The 21891-nt window shown below is 40.6% G+C and overlaps 1 protein-coding gene and 1 non-coding gene across 2 annotated transcripts in view; both read right to left on the bottom strand.

Annotated features, from left to right (window-relative positions):
* Mgat4a (alpha-1,3-mannosyl-glycoprotein 4-beta-N-acetylglucosaminyltransferase a) overlaps window positions 1–21891 on the bottom strand; it is a 181802-nt gene that overhangs the window by 50058 nt on the left and 109853 nt on the right. The gene's annotated exons all lie outside the window — the stretch shown is intronic.
* Window positions 14154–14227, bottom strand: TRNAN-GUU (transfer RNA asparagine (anticodon GUU)). The gene has a single exon. It is a non-coding gene; the product is annotated as a tRNA-Asn (tRNA).

The raw sequence follows: 21891 nt of genomic DNA on the forward strand, positions 1-21891 counted from the left end.
GAGGAGTCATTCGTGATAGAAAATCGCTCAAAAATCACGACGAGCGCATTACGTAAGTCTGAAATACTCTCATAACATCACAATCTCCGTATAAAATAAGCGTCTTTTATGCTCCCCGCTTCAAAAACGATACTGCGGCACAGGTGAACGTTCCGTAAAAGGAGACGTTCCATTCAACCCTTGCGCACTAGGGTGCTACACAATATTCAATATAGCTGACGCTTTCGCGTGCAAATCGTATGGAAGCACCACGGTTTCTATAAACGCAAGGAAAATGTAAATATCAGCAGGCCGGCCCTTTATACTGAAAGTAAAGACAATGCGAATTCATTTCTGATTGGATCCCGTATTTTAGGCCTCCACAAAGTCACAAACGGGACCAAAGATTACATTTTCACCGATTGCAAAGATTATAAACTGCTATGGACCAGGGAATTGGAGGCACGACAAGGAACAAACGGAATGAGAGAGGGGACGGGGACAGGAATTTGGGAATGAGTTGATCAAAAATTACGAACAACGTTTCATTTGTGTAATCTTTATTCCCTTTAGCACTTTTTTTACAATGATGAAGTAAAGTTTGGAATTCCCTGTCATCCAAAGCCCAATTATCAACAAAATGCTCCGATGGATGTTCGGCAACCCTGCGATCGAAAATATTGGATTCGTCTAGGAATTTACTGAGGTGAGTCTTGAATTCTTAGAATTCGTCTAGGTGTTTGTTTTCAAAAATTCGCCGTCTAGAATTTCTATGGCCAGTCTAGGAGTTCACAGATCTCCCTTTTAATTTTCTCAGTTTTCTCAGTTTCAAAGTTTTAATCCTTAAAGACGCTTGTTTGTAATGCGCCGTCAGGCATATTGAGTGATCTTCCAAATGCAGAGGTTGGCAGCGGCACTTTTCTAGTGATTCTCGCGTTTTTCACGTTGTCGCCCTTTTGGGCCCTAAGAGCTCTATAAATCGAGTTGTCCATACTCTCCATATAAATGTGTTCTATGTGGCAACGCCGCGGGGAAATATCAAGACGCGGGGCGATGAAGACCTCAGATTAAAATTACGCGCGCATACAGAAGTTAGCCGGGGATCTTGGCGGGCATCATACATAATACAGGTACTCAGCGCGGGTAACTACGTATGCCATTAAGTTTCCTTCACCCCGCGGGCCCGGGCGCGGCGGGGGTGCGCGGGTGTGTGGGGTATGAAGCCGAGTTGGACGTAATAAAAAACGTGAGGCGAAAAGTCAAACAGAGCGACTTACCCGGAGACTCCGCTTTTCGGCGTGTAGGCCCCGCGCTGCCGGATTCACCCACGCATGATGGAATGAACGTATTTTCATGCTGAAATGAACGTATTTCATGCTGAAATGAACGTATTTTCATGCTGAAATGAACTACGTGAATAGGGTTGACGTGCGACGCACACTGGAAAAAAAACCACATTGGATCTAGAGTCCAGACTCTTGAAACAATGACAAGAAAAGGACTCTTGATTCAATCAGATTTAAGCTTAAATCAAAAGGAAATCCGCTCAAATTAAGAGGCTTGGCTCTTGATTTCAAGCTTAAATCCTGATTGAATCAAGAGTATTTTTCTTGTCGATGTTTTTAAGAGTCTGGACTCCAGATCCAATGTGTTTTTTTACCAGTGTAGCTCCTTTTGGCATAAATGCGCCCAAATAGACGCAGGGTATCTAATAGATTTTAATTTGGGGGTCTCCTGATATTTTCTTGATTTTTTTCTGATTTTTGGCATGCGATAAACTGCATCAATTCTTTCATTCAAAATCCCATTATCGGTCAAAGATCTCGGCAGATTTTGAATTTTTAGCAAAATAAAGAAGGATGCCCCCTGCGCGTGGGCCTAAAGAATCATCCAAAACCCAAAAATCGAAAAAATTCAAAGAAATGAAAGCAGAATAGTGTTAGAAAAAAAACCCGCATTCGATACAGAAATCGGTAGCTGTATCTAATACGAGGTTTTGTTTCTACCACTATTCTGCTTTCATTGCTCTGAATTTTGTCAATTTTTGGGTTTCAAATGATTCTTCAGGCTCATGCGCAGGGGCTAGCGTCCTTCTCTTGCTGGAACATTCAAAATCTACCGAGATTTTTGACCAAATAGATGCGATATGTCGCATGCCAGCTCGACCACGTCACTTGAGCTTGACGAATCACCTTAAACACCGATGAATTCCGAGAAATGGGCTTGGCCATGATTTGAAACCTTTAGTTCTTGCTAAATTAATATAAACCCAGCGCGACAACCTTGCTGGATGCTATTGTTACACACGGCGGAACGCGACTCGGGTGAAAAGCACCGCACGGGTGGGGGAGGGGGGTGAGCTACACCTTAAGGAAGACGAAGCACACTCCTTTCATAAGCCCTGCCTCAAAAAAATTACCCGAAAAGGAATAAAAACCCACACCGAGTCCCTGACGGTCGATTCGCGAATTTTCCAGGGGATCGCGGGAGGGGGGCGGGGGGGGGGGGGCTCCCGCGGGAAATTCAAGAAGACGAGGTGGGGTCGTGAGGGTCGTTTGTTCGACTATTTAAGAGAAGACGACTGGCTCCCTCGACGCTTGAATCGTCTTGCTCAGCAGCTCTCTTAATCTCGGAGCTTTTATCAATCAATGCTCGGGGTGAAGACAGTACTGCCGCACAGTGCGGGCCTCTGTGGACAAAAATCAAAAATTGACGTCTCGACATCTGAATATTTTTTTTGAATTTTGTCATCTTAAACAGGGTGTCTAGTTTTTTTTTTTCATTTTGGAAATCCTGATTTTGACTGCTAAATCCTGATTTCTTAATTTTTCCACATCCTAATCAAATCCTGATTTTTTGCGAGGAAAAATTAACGGACGGAGAGCGGATAATTAACGGAAAATAAGTGAACGGCCGACTTTTCTCAAATCCTGATATTACGACCGATTTTTCCTCAAATCCAGATGAAATCGGGATTAAATCCTAATTGACCTCAAATCCTGATAGAATCGGGAAAATCCGGATGCTAGACACCCTGTTAAAGATATTTCTGACTCACAATGAGGGTTCATTTTCAATTTTTTCGCTCAAAACTACTTCAAATGGGGGTAGGAAGTGGGCGGGAAATGGGTCGAGAATCACTGGTCCGCAAGAAATACACGGGAAAAAACGTCAAATTCCAATGAAGATTTCTCGCTCGAAACGCAAAATGCTCTAGGTGCTTAACATTTTCTTAATCTTCAGACATCTAACTTCAATTCTACCAAAAAGATCTTGCGACTTTTCCCGACTATTAGAGATATTTGAAGTTATAAAGTTTGGGTGCTTCAAGTGGCTTTCACATTGTTAACACAGGACTGATTCGAAGTTGCCAAATTAAAATAAACTTTTCTCGAAAAATACGCAAAATATCCTGAGATATAAAATTGTCTTATTCCTCGAGTGTTTTACTTTGACAGTACCAAAAAGTTTTCCTACGTCGGTGCAAGTATCTTCATTATTTAAAGTGAAGTGTCTTACTGATTTTTGTCCGCATCGTCCATAAAGATGCCACATTGTGGGCCGTAAAGTATGGAGACGCTAATACGCTGACGAATTGCGACATAATTTTTAAGAAATGATGACGTCACGCTAATTAGTTGACTGCTGCTGCCTGATCACCCCGAACTCTTGACTGCATTGCTTCGATGGCTCAAAACAATACTATGGAAGAAATTGTGCGTCATTCTCCGCAACGACATCTTCCGTTATTCTGCAAGTGTGTGTGGCGAAGCAGGGAAAAAAAATGAAAAAAAAAATGGGGGAGACGATGAAAGTTATCAGATCGTGCAATTGATTGTAGATATTTCGCAAGGATTCAAATAGGGAAAATGCAGATTTTTCAGCACTATCTGGCAACTTTCGAGGATAAAACTTGGGAAACTGATGACGAGTGCGGGGTGTCGGAAAAGGTCGACGACCGGAAAACTAAAGTCCTAGATTTGTCCGTTGTTCCTGTTGTCTATGTGAAGGAAGTTGTCGGTCCGGTGAAAAACTGGTCAATGGACCATTTAAAAAATTTAAGAACACGCGTTTGATCATCTCCAAGCTACTCTCGACCTCCGAAAAGTCCGTCATAACTAAACAATTCTTGGAGAAGCTCAGCGCGTACAACTTTCACTGGGGAAAAAAAAAACACATTGGATCTAGAGTCAAGACTCTTAAAAACATCCACAAGAAAAAATACTCTTGATTCAATCAGATTTAAGCTTAAATCAAGAACCAAGCCTCTTAATTTGAATGGATTTCCTTTTGATTCAAGCTTAAATCTGAGAGAATCAAGAGTCTTTTTTCTTGTCGATGTTTTCAAGCGTCTGGACTCTGGATCCAATGTGTTTTTTTCCAGTGTTAGTGTGAGCTTTCACGAAAACTTACTTTGACAAAATTAAAATATATTTCATTTTTATCCTTGTAATTTGACTCACCACAACTTCATTGCAATTTGAAAGTAAGGATAACTGAAAATTGTAATGTTCCCACACCTGAAACAAAACAGAGACAAAGATACATTAGTGAAATCAGACGCATGAACAAATAAATCAGAAAAAATGAAGGGTGTCGTATCAAAGATAAGTGAGTTTAGTGGCACTTTGGAAGAAAATATAAGGTATTCGTCATCTCGAGGAAAACTCATCTCAGCATGGTGCGTTTGAGAGCATATCGAATAGATAGAACGAAGCAATAAAAACACATCAATTACTAAGATTTAATTTTGGATAGTTCTGATATTTCCCTGATGTTCCTTAATATTTTAGATGAGATTTCCAGATTTTTCGCGAGAATTCATTGACACTCATTTGCTTTAAAGATTCGACATATTTGATGAATTGAATCAAATGTATTAAAATGCCTGACGCACTCATATTTCCTGATCCATGACCGATTCTCCTCAGGGCCGGATTTAGGGGGTGGCCACATGGGCCGCGGCCCATGGCGGCAAATTTAGGAGGCGGCAAATGTTGCAGTTTTTCAGATGTAGGTATCAAAAAATAATCGGATTTAGAAAAAAAAAATTAAAAACGAGAAAAGGTGACAAAATCTCTCATTTCCTGAGAGTTAAAGTGTAGTAATTTCTAATCTGTTCGTCTTTCGGTGATAAAACAGACAGTGTCTTTCATTAGTTTAGTTGAGAGAGAAACCAAACACGCAATATGGCCTGAAGCGGCGCGGCGCAAAAAGCAATGATGACGAGGACTTGAGATGAAAAAGAGAAGCCCTCTGCGCGCCGGTCAGCATGAAACACATATTAGCGCCTGCAAGACTCCATGAATACTTCACGCATTGCGTCAAACGTAGTGCGGTCAGCAGCGGTTGGCGGGAAACTCATAGTGCCTACAAGACTGCATGAATACTTCACGCATAGCGTCAAAAACAGTGCGGTCAGCAGCGGTCGGCGTGAAACGCATAGAGCCTACGCGACTGAAGGGATACTTCACGCATTGCGCCAAACACAGTGCGATTGGCGCGATTGCGGAAATTAAGATCATTAAACCACATTCATGTTTATTCTCTCATAATTTTCTCCTTCATTTCTTATAGATGAAAGGCCTTGTCTACACAGAGATAGATTTACGGAACTTAACTTCCACGCTAAGTTCCCCTGAACTTTGGCTAGTGTTGACAGGGCTTTCACACAAAATGTGCCCAACACGAGTAAACGCATCTTATGCACCCCTTTTCCTCCGGCACGTCCACTTGATGATTTGATCGATGTTTCAAAACGAATGGGAAGGAGGCGGCAAAGTGCAGGCGGCCCCTGGGCGGCAAGTAGGTTGATAACATCAAATTTCCTAATATTTTTCGGTTTAGATAAAATGACAGTGAACATCCTGTATTAAGAGTAGGTAGGTATTAATAAACCAGTCTATCATTTGTAACTCTGACCGGAAAAATCGTTCATTTTCAGTTTGCCTTCAACTTCACTAGATGGGCAGTATTCCTAATAGCTAGCACGATCAATTATTCATGCAGAGATGTAATCTTATGTAAATGTTCGCGAGAAACACAAGCCTCAACTTGACATTTTGGCCTCAACTTGAGAGCTTTTTTTGAGCTTGGGAGTTGATTTCAGAGAAAACCAGTGGACACCATCGTGTTTCTCGCAAACTTTTACATAAGAATCAACAGTCAAATCGCAAATTCCACACACATGCAACATCTCCATCGGCGATTTGTAAATTTAATCGTTTAAATATTCTGTTAGAAGGTCGCTTAGGTTTTGCAGGGTCACCTCCACGCCTACAATGTACATTGATGGTCAGTAGCGTGTAGTGTTTTGCGATGAATTGACTGATCTGCCATTAAAGCCTATGGAAAAGGATTGATTATCAGATTGTTCGAAACGAACACCGTAATAATCAGTTATTTATCGAAATGTCGAAGATTTTCAGAGCGATACTTCTAGGTTTGTTTTGTGATGAAACGATTTGCGATTTGTCGTAACAGGTACGTATTCACGACTGAACGGTGAAAGGATAATCCGATTGGGGTCAATGTCTTGGTGCAAAGTACTAACGACTAATAATAATCGATGAAGAATGTACTTTATGCACAAATGGAATTTGCCTGAGAAAAAATGAGACTTTGGATCAGGATTAAAGCTTGAATCAGATCATGGCTATAAAAGAAAGCGGACGATCACAGGGTGTTCTGAAGGCAAGAGCTATGCACCAGAGATCGCAATTCTGTTGTCAAGAGACTAAAGCACTCACTTACCAATTTTAACAAAGAAATTCAACGTAATAAAGGCGTGGTCTTTTTAGAGAGAAAATATCGCATTCGAGTGCAGTTTCGATATCAGTATCGAATGTAATGTTTTCTCTCTAAAAAAAACCACGTCTTTATTACGTTGAATTTCTTTGTTAAAATTGGTAAGTGAGTGATTCAGTCTCCTGACAACAGAATTGCGGTCTCAAAATTGGAGAGAAATGACGAGTATCTGAAAAAATGGAACCAATTGATGCGATACATCGCATGCCGTTCTGACACAAAATATGGCGTCCATCGAATTACCCCAAGGGTGGAAGGGTAAAGACGTGTTGGAGGAACCTAAGGAGGCTACACCATCGGCTGAAACTGAATTATTTGGGGGGGGGGGGGGAGGGAGACCAGGTAGAGTCACCATTTTCATTTCGATAACTCTAACTCTCTTTGATCTCCCTCTTTTTTTAAACGGCTCCTACAAAAAACGTCGTCGAACACGGAATTCTCTTTCCTACTTTGAAACTCAGCCCCTTTCGAAACTTTCGAGTCATCGTGTGGTGTTCAAATAGCAATGGCAACTTAGTTACTGCGCCGCATATAGATCCTGAGAAATTCACTAAACAGAAGGCAATGCTTTAACCTTCCTCTGAAGCTGGCCTCCCACATTACATCAGTATAAATACAGCGGTAGATCAAGTCTAGCAGAAATGATTGTTCCTACTTTTTCCGTGCCCGATAGCACGTAACCGAACCTAAACCTAACCTAATGTCAGCGACGATCAATGTACTTTCAGTTTTCAAAGGGTTATCAAGTGTTTTGGGTTTTCCTGTTTTTACTTTTTGTGTGCCACATTCTCGACAATGTTAGCAAAGATCAAATCATTTTCAGCTTTAATTCTAGTGATCTTGAGTATTTTAGGCGCGTGTTCAGCTCTTTGCGATCCAACGAAATGCAACGACAAATGCTTGCTGTTTTACGGCCGTATCTTTCTGACTAAATACTCGAACGTCCATGGTGAATGTGATGATCCTGCTAGCGAGAAGGACGACCCCGAACACTGCGCCTGCAATGGTTTCAACGAGGAGGAATACAGGTGGGAGAGGTTCAATTGATGAAGACATTTTTCTACATGTAAAATCCTAGGTGGACCCAAAATGAACGGGCCATCCGAAACGTTTTAACCATCGATATCTGTAATTCAAGCCTTGTTATTTTAAATTATGTTTTTCGCCAGAAATAAAACTGAAAAAAAAACTAAGAAATTTCTTGAATTCTTTTTTACAAAATCCCGAAGAAAAGAGTCGTTTCAACAAAATCAAATAAAAAAACAAAATTAAATAAGAATAAGAAGAAATTTAAAAAAACAAATTAAAATTAAGAAATTAAATGTCTAATCGTTTATTTTATTTTATTTTAATTGTTTAATTAAACGCAATCGTGAATGAGAGCAGCTCGAGTAAGATGGATTGTGCGTATTTCAATCAAAAAGAACTATCTCAATTCGACGGTGAGAATTCCAAACCAAGTATCTCCGTTTTTCAACGTTGCAAACTTTCTGTCGCACTTAATGTTTCAAATGAAAAACTACTGAATCTTTAGAACTACCTTGATTATTCTTCTTGTGCAAAGGAAGTTATGTGAAAACTTCAGGCAATAATGTTGATTTGCCCCACTTCAAAAAATAATTTTTTCCATTAATTATAATATACATATAGGGAACTGAAAACAAGTATTAATCCTGTTAATTTTATCTCATGTTTACAAAAAAAAGAGCGGAGATCTTTAAAAACCGCCAGCGAGATAAGTGGTTTGAGAGTTCCACCGTCGAATTGTGACAAGAGCAATTTTGTGTGTTTATTAGATTCACAGGAGAGATAGTTTTTTTCGATTTAATAACGTCCAATACAGTATAGCGAAGATGAATGATTTATTATCGATATTTCCCCATTTGAAGCTATGGCAAAGAATCGATTGTTAAGTGGTTCGTTGCGAACACCCTGTTTATCGATCCTTGCCATGGGTTTAGAGGGCAAATCAATCGATACATCGAAAAAGCACGCCACGCCACTGTTTCAATATTCTGCAGTGCTAAGGAAAAACTACTTATGAGCCTTCAGACGTTGCCAAGTTTCCTCCGATAAAAACCGAATTTACTGGGAAAATTACGAATATTATTTTCCAAAATTTGCAGACAATTTTGGTCGCAATTTTGATGTGAAACGTCTGAAAATTTCAAGGGAAAAACTGCATACTTTTCTTCAAAATAAACGTTTTATCCAGGGCACTTTGGCAACTCTTGAATGTTCATACGGCGTTCTTCCTTAGCAAGGCAGTATTGATCATCGCAAAAATAACGCTGGACCCTCGTAGAATAAATTAGTGGCATACGGGGTTCACTGACCTTTTTTTCTCTCGATTATTGGACCAAAATCAAAAATTGACCGTCACCTTAACACTTTAACAAAAGCAATTTCTTTTTTCGTTCCCGGATTGTTCTGATACGTCACGAAAATGGAGGGCGAAAGAGCGAAAGAAGTCAGCGATGAAGAAAAAAATGGGTCGAATAAAACATCGGAAGAACAGGGAAGGAAGCCTGCACAGGACGGCGCACAGTGGATCGAGTCAGTGGGAGGAGTCGGACAAAATTTGAAAACTTTAAAAACTAAGAAATTAGCTTGTACAAAATTTTGAGGTTTTAAAAGTGGTTCCATTGGTTTCCTCATGAAATTTTCTTTCAAAAGCACCCCTTACAACTTAAAAAATAAGACGAAATTAACAAAAACATTACAGTTTTAGTCAAGAATTTTATGTCCGACCTCTCTGATTGACTCGATCCACTGTGCGGCGTGTGCTGGATAGGAAATGTCGGAGTGAAAAATCGTAAAAAATTGATGTAATATGCAGGCATCGTAAAAATGAGACTGATGACACTCAGGTGCAGAAATTGTAAACCTAATTTGGATGCCGTGTTGTCAAGTTAGTTGTAAAATGAGTTACAAATACCTGTTTGGAGAATTGAAATGCTATATCGATGGTGAAAATAAAAAAAACCACTGTACCGGTCGGCAATATAGCAGATTCCGTGTCACATTTTGGACGAGTTTGACAGACAGGCGCCAGCATTTTGGAGAAATATGAGGTAGGGGTACTTCCGAATTCAGCTATGGCCGTAATTATTTTCCATTGCCAAAAATTCAAAATTATACTGAAAAATTTTTTTCGTGAGAACTGTGGAATAACTTTTCTCTTGACCGTGAATCTTATGGAGGTGTGTCACAACCTTAAACCTTCGTTTCTAAGTTCAAACTTAATACGACTTAGTACGTAAATTAAGGTGATTCGATGGACGCCATATTTTGTGTCAGAACGGCATGCGATATATCGCATCAATTGGTTCCATTTTTTCAGCTACTCATCATTTTTCTCGAATTTTGAGATCGCAATTCTGTTGTCAGAGACTAAAGCACTCACTTACCAATTTTAACAAAGTAATTCAACGTAATAAAAGCGTGGTTTTTTCAGAGAGAAAACATAGCATTCGATACTGATATCGAAACTGCACTCGAATGCGATATTTTCTCTCTAAAAAAAAAGAACCACGCCTTTATTACGTTGAATTTCTTTGTTAAAATTGGTAAGTGAGTGCTTTAGTCTCCTGACAACAGAATTGCGATCTCAAAATGGGAGAAAAATGACGAGTAGCTGAAAAAATGGAACCAATTGATGCGATATATCGCATGCCGTTCTGTCACAAAATATGGCGTCCATCGAATCACCTTAAGCGGAAATATTTTTGTCGTGAGAACTGTGGATTAACTTTTCTCTTGACCGTGAATCTTCTGAAAGTGTTACAACCTTAAACCTCCGTTTCTAAGTTCAAACTTAATACGACTTAGTACGTACATTAAAGTCAGTCCGGTTTTTCCCCTCGTTTTTCTCCTGTAAAATTTCACCTAAACCGCTCACCGTTGGCAACGTCCCACCTTCAATAACTCCATGACGTCACGTTTTTCAACGTCACGTCGCTCGTCGCGGGTAACTGATGTCGCGGGCAGTTCAATTACAGGGTCCGATCGGGATTTTTTTGTGTACCAATTTCTATGTTTATCACTGTTTCCAATATAGGTGCTTTGTTTCGCGTTAGAACAATGTTCGGGGGTTTGAATCAATTTTTTGTCGCGCGTGTGTGCGTTATGCGTGCTCGGAATTCGTAGATTGAATCGGCGGTCACATTGGAAGGACCGAACGATGCTCCTGTTTTTTATGCTGCTACTGGAGCTTTTGTTTCCACGGCTAAATGATCGTTCCTTTTCACACTGCGTGCGCGCTCTGATTGATTTGATATGCTGTCGTCAGATGAGACAATATATTTTGGAGACTTCGCACTGTTATCTTCCCTGCGTTGAAAAATTATTTTCTAAAGTCTATGCTTAGCTTTGCCTGCGATGATCATAAAGTTGAGCAATCTGTTTTACACTGAGAAAAAACTATGGTTTATAAACCTATTAGAGGTAAATATGGAACACCTATAATAGTCGTAAATAAACTAATGATTCTCGGTCTGTGAACCATACTAAAGTCTCTGTACCTAATTAAGGTACCCCGTACCATAACTAAGGTATATGTGCTATTATTATATGTAGAGGTACTACTATTAGTGGTGTTCCATATTTACCTCTAATAGGTTTATAAGCCATAGTTTTTTCTCAGTGTAGTGTAGCAAAAAATCTAACCAGATTTGCAAAAACTAACTTGGAAAAGTCCTCACCCTGACATGTATTAATCATCGTAAGGCTTTAGTTTGATCTTTACCGGCACAAATTGCACATTAACCATCATTAGGCGACAAATAATGCCCTTGCCCCCCCCCCCCCCCCCCCCCCCCCCGAAGTGCTTCGCGCCTCGGATGTCATGCGATACAAGTTACTCTTATGACTTTAGCACTGTATAAAAAACTTCGGTCTTATGAACCGAATATACGATTTTCAATACCAGCCGTATTGTTCGGTTCAGGCGACCGCACTCTCTGTACTGGGAACCGTACCTAGGAACCGTAAATAGGAACCGTATCTAATCCGTGTTGTTCGGTTCATGTAACTGAGCATTCAAACCGAACAAAACAAACGAAAAAGCTCGGTTGCATAAACCGAGGATACGGTTCCCAGAACCAAGAGAGCGGTCTCATGAACCGAACAATACGGCCGATATTGAGCACCGTGCATTCGGTTCATACACGGAGAAAAAAACTTCGTGCGTGGGACCCGAAGTTTAGGTCATATGGATTTCTGAAGTTTTCGGATTGAGCATCTGAACACTTTAGGTCCAGCTGCTGAGGTTTGGATCACACATCTGAAACTTCAGTTCTCACATCTGAAGTACTTCGGTACTTCGGTACTTCACATCCGAAAAACTTCGGTTCTCATATCCGAAGACTTCAGAGATCCATATGACCTAAACTTCGGGTCCCACGCACGAGGTTTTTTTCTCCGTGGATGACCGACATTTTTTTCTCTGTAATATAGAATCAGATTTGCATAAAGTTTGGAGTTTGTACTGCCTGGTTGTGATATAAATTATACAGCTTTTCCTGGTTTTAATTAGACGATACAATTCTACCTTCCCCCCCCCCCCCAAAAAAAAAAAATAGTACATGTAAAACTATCTATACCCTTAGCATTAAAAAACAGCTTACATAATGAACTCTTTCTAATGGATTGGTTCTACTCCACGTCATAAGATTATATGGACGTTCGACTTCTCCAAGAGAAGGTTTCGGTCATAAGGGGTTTATTCATATTCGACGCCCCAACCCCAAACCCCTTGCCGAACTTCATTTCAAGGAAGGCATAAAAACCTTTTAAAAGGTTATTGCCACCCACTTCCGAGGCACTATAAAGACCGTTTTTCACCACCTTCCATCTCCGCTAAAAAATTAATTGCTCGTTAGTGAGAATAATGATTATTCCGCCGTGCTAAAGAAGAACGCCGTATGAACATTCGAGAGTTGCCAAATCTCCCCTGATATATAGTTAATTTTTGAGAAAAGTTATGAATATTTTTCCTTGAAATTTTCAGGAACTTCAGGTTACATTGCAAACAAAATTATCTGAAAAATTGGAAGAAAAATATTCATAAAATCACCAGGAAATTCGTATTTGATAAATGGAAATTTGGCAACGCCTGAAGGTTCATACGGCGTTTTTCCTTAGCACGGCAGTATTCCGGAGGCATCTTCTGGGTGATGCAATAACTACTCGTGTTTTTCCTCGTCGTTTTAATTGAGCCGGCTTCTAAATATTGGGAGGGTTGCGGGATTTGCGCCCTTAACACCTTGACTAATGGTATGGCTCTATTTTCAAGGCAGCGCGGCTGTCAAGTCGTGCGTTATATCCTGACTTTTACGTTAAATTGGGCGTATTTTAGCGGAAAATTTGGCGAGACTGATCGACGAGCGTTGTTAAAACGTCGATTCTCAATTAATCGCCCACTCCCATCTCGGCGCTCATAATTAATTGCGATTAAGTGTTCGGCTTGAAAAATTGATACAAAGCGGTTATCGACAGTTGGTTGCTGTGCAGTAGCCGTTGGGTATACATACTCAGTAGTGATTGGTTCCTGAGAGAAAAGATGTAAAATTTTGGGGGAAAAATAAATAAATAAAAAAAAAAACAACTTTGTCAATGCATTTATAAAAATACACCTTAAACATCACGACTTCATCCGGGAGTGAAAACAAAATATGATAGGCACCAATTAGGATTTTCCGAAGGAAATACACTATTCTTAAAGTTTTATTATCAACCAACAAATGAGGATTACAAAATGAGAAAATTAAAAAATAAAAATTAAGAGGGTCTCTTAAGAAGGAGTGTCTAGTAATGCATTTTTTAATGTATGTTAAAGCCATTTTCTAGAGATAAACCGTGGACTAAATAGGTTTTCTGCTATTGCTTGGTCCTTTACTATGCGCAACATAAAATGACACAATTTACAAGATTAAAAAACAGGAATGCATAAAAACTCTACCCATTAAACATAAACGACTTTTCGTATTTTATGCTCTCATTTGCCTTTTCAAGCTGTATTACAGAGGGAAGCAGTTTTTGGAGATTGAAAAAAAAAGGATGCGTTGAAAAATAAATTGAGAACTCACTCTATTATCTTTCGCTTCCTCAATACTTAATATACAATGACGCAATCTCAAAAATTAAAAAAACGTTAAAAAAATCCAAACATTGGAAAATAAGAGTTTAAGAGACTCTCTGCAAATACGTACTACATCATATAAAATTTGGGGAGATTGAAAAATACGCTAATAACGATATTCTGTGCTTCGAAAAATATTCCCAATATGTTTAAATAGGACGAAAACTCGGAATAAAGTCCTTCCAACCTCCTTCGCTGCCCGTTTACGAAGCTCTGCAAAATATTTCGCCCCCGGGTGGGCTCGAACCACCAACCTTTCGGTTAACAGCCGAACGCGCTAGCCGATTGCGCCACGGAGGCCGGTGAAGAAGCAATAAAAATTAATTTCTAATGGATTAATCAAAATAATGAAGAGTTGTCTCCATTAAATGTTGACTCAGCTTTTTCCACACTGATACACCTTGCTACTGAAAAACATTCATAAGCGCGTGGAGTCTCTCGGAGTATTTATAAAGTCTGGCCTACCAGATCTCTGAAGCGCACTAGAGTACCTATATTGGGAGAGTACAGACATGTCGATGTACGGAGAAAGAAAGGGCAGCCAACCTTCGAACACAAAAAATGTCAAAAATGAGTTCACTGAAAGAAAAATCTCAGTGTATTTACTAATAAAAGGGTAAAATTACCAAGAATTCAGGGTTCTATTTGATCCCAGTTTTTTCTTGATAAAATTACCATTTATGGAATTGGTAATTTTCCGAGAAATCTCGGTAGTATTATTGAACTTTCTCGTTAATTTTACTGGACCTTGGTAAATCGCCTCAAAGTTACAAGTCCGTTCCCTTCGTTCATAGGTACGCTAGGGCTAAAAATGAAAATTTGGGATTTCGTTGAGCTTATATGAACACAATTGGAGCGTTTATTTTGAAAAAAAACCAGGTCAGATTTTTTCGAAATTGGGTTTTAGTGAGAAATGGAATCATTTCCCGACTTAAATGCACTTTTTCTTGTCTCCTGATTTTCTTTCTCCTTCTTTTTCTTTTTCTTCGGAGTTGGCACCTTTTCAAAAGAAGTGTTCCGATTATGCTAAATGAAATAATGTGCAAATGAATTAAATCAAGAATAACTAGATGCGTAGTAATCACGTACTACATAGTTCCTTTCGATTCTCCTCATTTGTAGAAAAAACCCTCTACCTTAAACAGGTTGACTAGGTGTTTTTTCATTTTGGGAAATCCTGATTTTTCTTGATTATTGACTGCTAAATCCTGACTTCAAAATTTTATCAAATCCTGATTTTTTGCGGAGAAAACTAAAAATTTCTGCATAAGCGTATGCGAAAGCATAAGAAAATCCGCTCGGACAGGCGAATTTTCTCAGATCCTGATTTTACGGCCGATTTTTCCTCAAATCCTGATTAACCTCAAATTCTGCTAGAATCGGGAAAATCGGAAAAATCCTGATGCTAGACACCCTGATAAATACGTCCACATTTATGTAATGAAAACATGACTGAAAACAGAATAGAGCCTGACTATTTTCTGAAAATTGAAACATGGCGTCAGTTATAGTGGGAAATGCCCATTCTAGTTATGACTTCCCATAAAAAATGAGATTGCTAAGCCCTCGAGACGGTCGAGAAAGCATGCACGGGATACTTATCTATCCCTCGTAAATCAAATCGAGCATCGATGTCTATCGATCGACCGTCCGCCATTCAAAGGTTTCACAGCTTCATTTCTCACGAGGAATCAAAACAGAGTGTCCAGTTCCAGTAGGGCGTGCTTGGATCAAAAGGAAATATGTCCATTCTGTCATGAGCCCTGAGATCCATGAGAATGCATGCATGACAGGGCTCATGTCACGACGAATACGGTTCCTTTTGATTTAAATGCGTCCGATTGACGTTATCCAACTCTCGGGAAATGACTGAAATTTATCACAATGTCGGACAATCATCGATCGCCGACAAATAGATGGTTCCACCACTTCGACTTCCATCTTGAGACGGTTCGTCCGGATAACCGCGCGTCTGTGGTCAAATTGGCGATGTATCGCATCGATTGGGTTGAGTTCTTCGTAGATTTTCTTTTAAAGTTCGGAGAACGACAAAAATCATTGAGTATGAATCTAAATAATTGTTTCGATGGCCAATGTGCCATTACAGTATGGACTTGCAATGACATTCCCAAGAAATTCGGTACCTCCTCAACAGAAAAATTTAGTACACTGGAAAAAAAACACATTGGATCTGGAGTCCAGACTCATGAAAACATTGACAAGAAAAATGACTCTTAATTCAATCAGATTTTTGCTTAAATCAAAAGGAAATCCGCTTAAATTGAGAGGCTTGGTTCTTGATTTAAGCTTAAATCTGATTGAATCAAGAGTGTTTTTTCTTGTCGATGTTTTTAAGAGTCTGGACTCTAGATCCAATGTGTTTTTTTTCCAGTGTACTTTTCAGTACTTCTAATCGACGAAATTCGGAATATTTCAAAAATTTGAATTTCCTGGTCCAATTGCGACCAAAATGACACAAAAATGCAGCAAATTCCGGACCTTTCTGCGGGATTTCCGCACTTTTTCAGTATTTCCAGCCCGCCCTTCAAAAACCAGTACAATTTCCGGACTTTGGAAATTCCGGACTTGTAGACCTGGACTTGTTTCCTGGGCTGAAATGACAATCTCCCACGGTAAAATGAGACCTTCGAACGATTATCTCCTATTCTCTCGCATAAAACTTCCATCCTCCATGCAAAATAAATGGGCGCCATCTTTTGACGCGACAATGTTAGTGCTCCAGACGACGAACGCTTTGTCCCGCGCGGGCAGAACTCATCGCCAGACACACGCTACAAGATGCAACGAGACCGATTCGGTACACATCCCGTGTGTAACCCGACAGAAGTATCGATATCGCGATTCGATGAGTCGAAGCGCGGAAAATCACCCGTGTCAATTCGTCGCCGCGAAAAAAAAGCATAGAAAAACGCGCAGACGCCGGCCACGCCGTGTCGAATCGCTGATTAGAGCCGAGTTATCGATGCGATTAATCGATTGATTCGCCGATGGGGACCGAGGGATCTACGGGGAATAAATCGAAAATCGACCTATCGATGCTGCGAGAGCGCGTTGAAGAGATGGTCATTTGTCGAGTCCCACACTGCCTGGGATCATTGATCAATTCCCATGGTTCAATCAACTGAGAAATTGAAAGATGAAGTGAGAGGAGGTTGTGGGACTTTGTTTTTTTAATGATGGATTCCTCGGTGTCCTTGTCAGAATCACGCTCGGTTATTTTTGCCGACATTTTGGTCGCATGTCGCAGATAACAATCACCTACAAAAACGCAAATTGCTGAGTTTACTGTTATTAAGACACTGGAAAAAAAACACATTGGATCTGGGGTTCAGACTCTTGAAAACATTGACAAGAAAAAGGACTCTTAATTCAATCAGATTTAAGCTTAAACCAAAAGGAAATCCGCTCAAATTAAGAGGCTTGGTTGTTGATTTAAGCTTAAATCTGATTGAATCAGGAGTATTTTTTCTTGTCGATGTTTTTAAGAGTCTGGACTCTAGATCCAATGTGTTTTTTCCAGTGGACGCTAATAGAAGGGCCAGATATATGGGTCAATTCCGGAAAATTTTGAGGATTTCAAGAGAAAATAGTGCCTTAAAATTCACGAAATAATCTATTACGTCGTGGATATTTTACAGTCTTTTGTTTTTCGTTTTGTTTGTTTGTTTTTTTTTTGTTTTTTTGGTTTTTTTGTTTTTTGTTTTTGAGGGACATGATTTTTCCACTCATACAAGGGTGTTAAGAGTTTTAAATGAGGGACACAGTTGTATGTTACATTACAAAAAATGAAAGTAAAGTACATAAAGTCGGCTGAAAGTAGTGAGAAGTTTCACATAAAATTAAAATACCATTCTACGCTTTAAAAAAAAAAAGAGAACAAAAAAACTTGCAAAAAAACTTGAAAAAAAAACTTGGAAAAAAAGATAGAATGGGATCAAGAGAGTAGTCCAAATGGAATTCATGATTGAGAAAAAAATAATTTAAAATAAAAAAAGGGAATTTATTTTTTCTTAAGAGGCAATCTAAGAAGCAATATACAGACTTCGAACTTTGAAATTTTCAGGTCTAATGTACAAACTTTAAACAGTAAATTGAACCTCGACTCAAAAAATTTCATCGTGCAAGAAAAAAAAGTCACAGCTTTCCACGATTCTCGGAAATTTGGAGTAACTGCGATCTCTTTCATGTTCTCCCATTTTCCTCTCTGAAAGGGAAGTAATAATTGAGTTACATGGAAGTGCAATATTTTCAGCTAAACTATACCCAGTCAAACAAACGTGGCTCGACCTGTTGTAAGCGTAAAACGTAATATGCATTGCACGGCGACATTTTGATACAAACCCTGCCAAAATTCCCGGCCGACACAGTAACTCAGTTTAATTACTCTGGACGCACACGCACCAATTTGAGCCCGATCCAACTTCGGGCATCGTTGTTGCGGTGATAGGAAACAGAGAGACGCGCAGTGCTGACGTCATTGTGCGACGATTTAGTGCTTTATCATATTAGCTGAAACATTAGTGGAATCGTGTATGAAATCTTGTTGAAAGGGCGTTTTTTTTGTTATTTTTTGGCGGAAGAATGGGTCAATGGGGCAACTGCGTTGCTGGGTTGCCGGCGGTCTGGGAAACCAGCACTCGAACTCAAAACTCAATTTCAAAAATCGACCCGCACCTGAAAAAAAAAACACATTTGATCTAGAGTCCAGACTCTTGAAAACATTGACAAGCAAAAGTACTCTTGATTCAATCGGATTTTTGCTTGAATCAAAACGAAATCCGCTTAAGTTAATTAAGAGGCTTGGTTCTTGATTTAAGCTAGATTCTGATTGAATCAAGAGTACTTTTTCTTGTCGATGTTTTTAAGAGTCTGGACTCTAGATCCAATGTGTTTTTTTTCTAGTGTGGGTATTGCTTAATTCGGCATTTTACCACGCACTGATGTACTCAAAATTATCATAACAGTTACTAAAAAAGTTTTGAAAGAGAGAAAATTAGCCACCTAGTCTTGCCTGAAATAATAGCCGCCTAATTTTGAATTTTAATTTTTAATTCTCTAAATTTTTTGTTACGGTCGCCATGCACTGGAAAAAAAACACATTGGATCTAGAGTCCAGACTCTTGAAAACATTGACAAGAAAAAATACTCTTGATTCAACTGGATTTTTGCTTGAATCAAAACGAAATCCGCTTAAGTTAAGAGGCTTGGTTCTTGATTTAAGCTAGATTCTGATTGAATCAAGAGTACTTTTTCTTGTCGATGTTTTTAAGAGTCTGGACTCTAGATCCAATGTGTTTTTTTTTTTCCAGTGCGCACCTTTCTGGAGTCGTAACTTTAGCGCCCATTTGTTTCCCGATGAAGTGAATGATAGTTGTCGTTCAATGTTGTAAGCTCGTCATCGTGTGCTCTCGAATCATCGGATGCCGAAACCAGACACGTCCATTATCTGATGAGCCCTGAAAGGCACGTGTTTTACACGAACCAAGAGCTCATCAGGGAATGGATTTACGTGGTTTTAAATGTTTTGATTCACACCGATCTACTTGTAAGCGCGAGCGTGTTTGATCTTTACTGCCGCCATCTAGGCCCAGACACCTGCGTCCCGCCACTCAAGAGCTACTCAACTATGAACGTAGATTATAGGTGGATAGATGGTTCTCGTCTGGCACAGACGAAACCCGCACCACCAATAACCGCTTAACATTAAACGCGGAGCTCATGCTAGATAAGTGGTTTTAACTCGATGGATGCCGGTGGACATAAAACCATGGAATTTATGACAGCTTTTTGCGTTATTGCCGCCGGCTGGGTCTGCCTCGTCGTGTTACGGGAAAACCCCGTATGAACATGAAACGTTGCCAAATTTTCCGAGGTGAAATATTTATTTGTGAGATGAGTTGTACGTTTCTTTTTCTTTAATTACTACAAAATTTCAGGTACTCTGGAATGAGTGGTGCATTAACTACTGTGTAGAAGCACGGAAAAAATTAAATTGCTGATTTAAGAATTCAACTGAAGCACGGAAAAAATTAAATTGCTGATTTAACAATTCAACTGCTAAAAAAAGTGACTGCAATATTTCAACTGTGGGTGCTCAAGTGATGTGGTGGCCCTGAAAAGGGCCGTTTTAGATGGTGATGAGAGACAGGATGGATGGCGTCTGGAGCGAGCGAAGACTGGAGCAGCGTGACTGGTCTTGACTGACTGGAGGACTGAGCACGAGTGCCGTAGGTGGCCGGGGGCGCTGGTCTTATACCCTCGGGGTGCGACCGTGTCGGCCAATCACGGGCGAGCGCGGGATGCGCCGCGCTGGAGAGGCGGTGATTGGCCGCCACAGTACTCCCCTACGGCTGAGACGGAGTCTCTAGGAATTTGGTGAATTTCGGTATGAGCTCTGGGCATGTCTTGCTGGCTCCTTGGAGGAATTTGCTTTTCTTCTCCAAAGTGTTGTTCTGATTTAATAGTCCAGCGACGGTGTAGTTTTCAGGGATGTTCTTGCAGGGGCACGAAAGATGGGTACATGGTTGGCATGATTTTACTTTGCAAGTGCATAGGGCAGAGCAGGTGAGACATAGTTGGCAAATTTTGGGGTGAGGGGTAGGATTCAAGTTATGTTGGTAGATGGGTGGGGCAAATGAAAATATTTCCGGAGGAACTAGGTGGAGTTGGGTCTTAGGGACGGTGAAGATGCGGGGTTTGGGGGAATGGATTTGAGTGCCTGCGGTGTGGTGTACGCCTTGTGCTCGCTGGATTTGCCTTCTTGGTTTAGTCTTGAAAATTGCTATCTTCTGCTTGGTGCATGCCATACCATATTGGGCTGCATAGTTTTGGGTAGTTTGAGCCCATTTGCTGTCAGGTTTTGTGCGTTTCTTTGTGCCGGAGGTGGATTGTTGGCCGGATTTATGATGTGCTTCTTGGTCCAAAAAGTTATTGTGTGGAAGCCGCCAGGAAAAAGTTGGTGGTTCTTCATGTAGATAACTGTGTTGAATGAAGCGGGCTGTCAGGTGAAATAACTTGTCGACCGTCGCCATGGTTCGTAGGTGAAAGACTGAATGCTGTGGACAGATTGATGGCCTTTTTATAGGGAAAGCTGCTTGATTGATTTGGTTGGAGCTTTCTTTATTGTTTGACCAAGTCCGGGAAGCGGAAATGCACTTTCCTCCCTGATCGAGTCCTGTATTCCGGGGCTTTGGTCTCCGCTTCGTTGGGTGTTGGGGGCGGGGCCGCAGCTGGGGCCGGAGTGGTTTTGGGATGTGCGAGCTGTACAGAGGCTGGTTCTTCGGGCAGGATGTAGGCCGGTTTAAGGCGGTCGATGCTGATGTTGACTTGCAGGCCTTTAATCAGAAGTTTGTATACTTTGTCGGTACGCTCTATGATTTTGTATGGCCCGGTGTAGGGGGGCTGCAGGGACTTGCGGCTTGTGTCGTCTCTGAGGAAGGCGTGGGAGCATGTCTTCAGGTCCTTGAATATGAACGTGTTTGCTGTGCCGTGGCGGGAGGCAGGTTTGGGCCGAAGGTTTGCCATCTGGGTGCGCAGTTTGCTGACGTATTCTGCAGGGTTTTCTTGAGTTGGGTTTGCGACCAGTAGTTCCCCTGGGAGGCGTAGAGGTTCGCCGTAAGTCAGCTCTGCGGGTGTTGCTTGGGCGTCTTCTCTAAAGACAGATCTCATGCCTAGAAGTACTAGTGGGAGAGCTTCTAGCCATGTGGAGTTTGGGTGGCACATGATGGCGCTCTTGAGGTGTCTGTGCATCCGTTCAACCATTCCGTTTGCTGCGGGGTGGTATGGAGTTGACCGGATGTGGTTGATTCCTAGCTGTTTCTCCAAGGCTCGGAAGAGATGAGATTCAAATTGTCGGCCTTGATCACTGGTAAGCTGGGAAGGTGAACCGAATCTTGAAATCCAGCAGTTTAGAAGGGCTGTTGCGACTTCTTCAGCTGTGATGC

The sequence above is a fragment of the Bemisia tabaci genome, chromosome 10 (genome assembly GCF_918797505.1).
Source record: "Bemisia tabaci chromosome 10, PGI_BMITA_v3".
NCBI classification, from domain to species: domain Eukaryota; kingdom Metazoa; phylum Arthropoda; class Insecta; order Hemiptera; family Aleyrodidae; genus Bemisia; species Bemisia tabaci.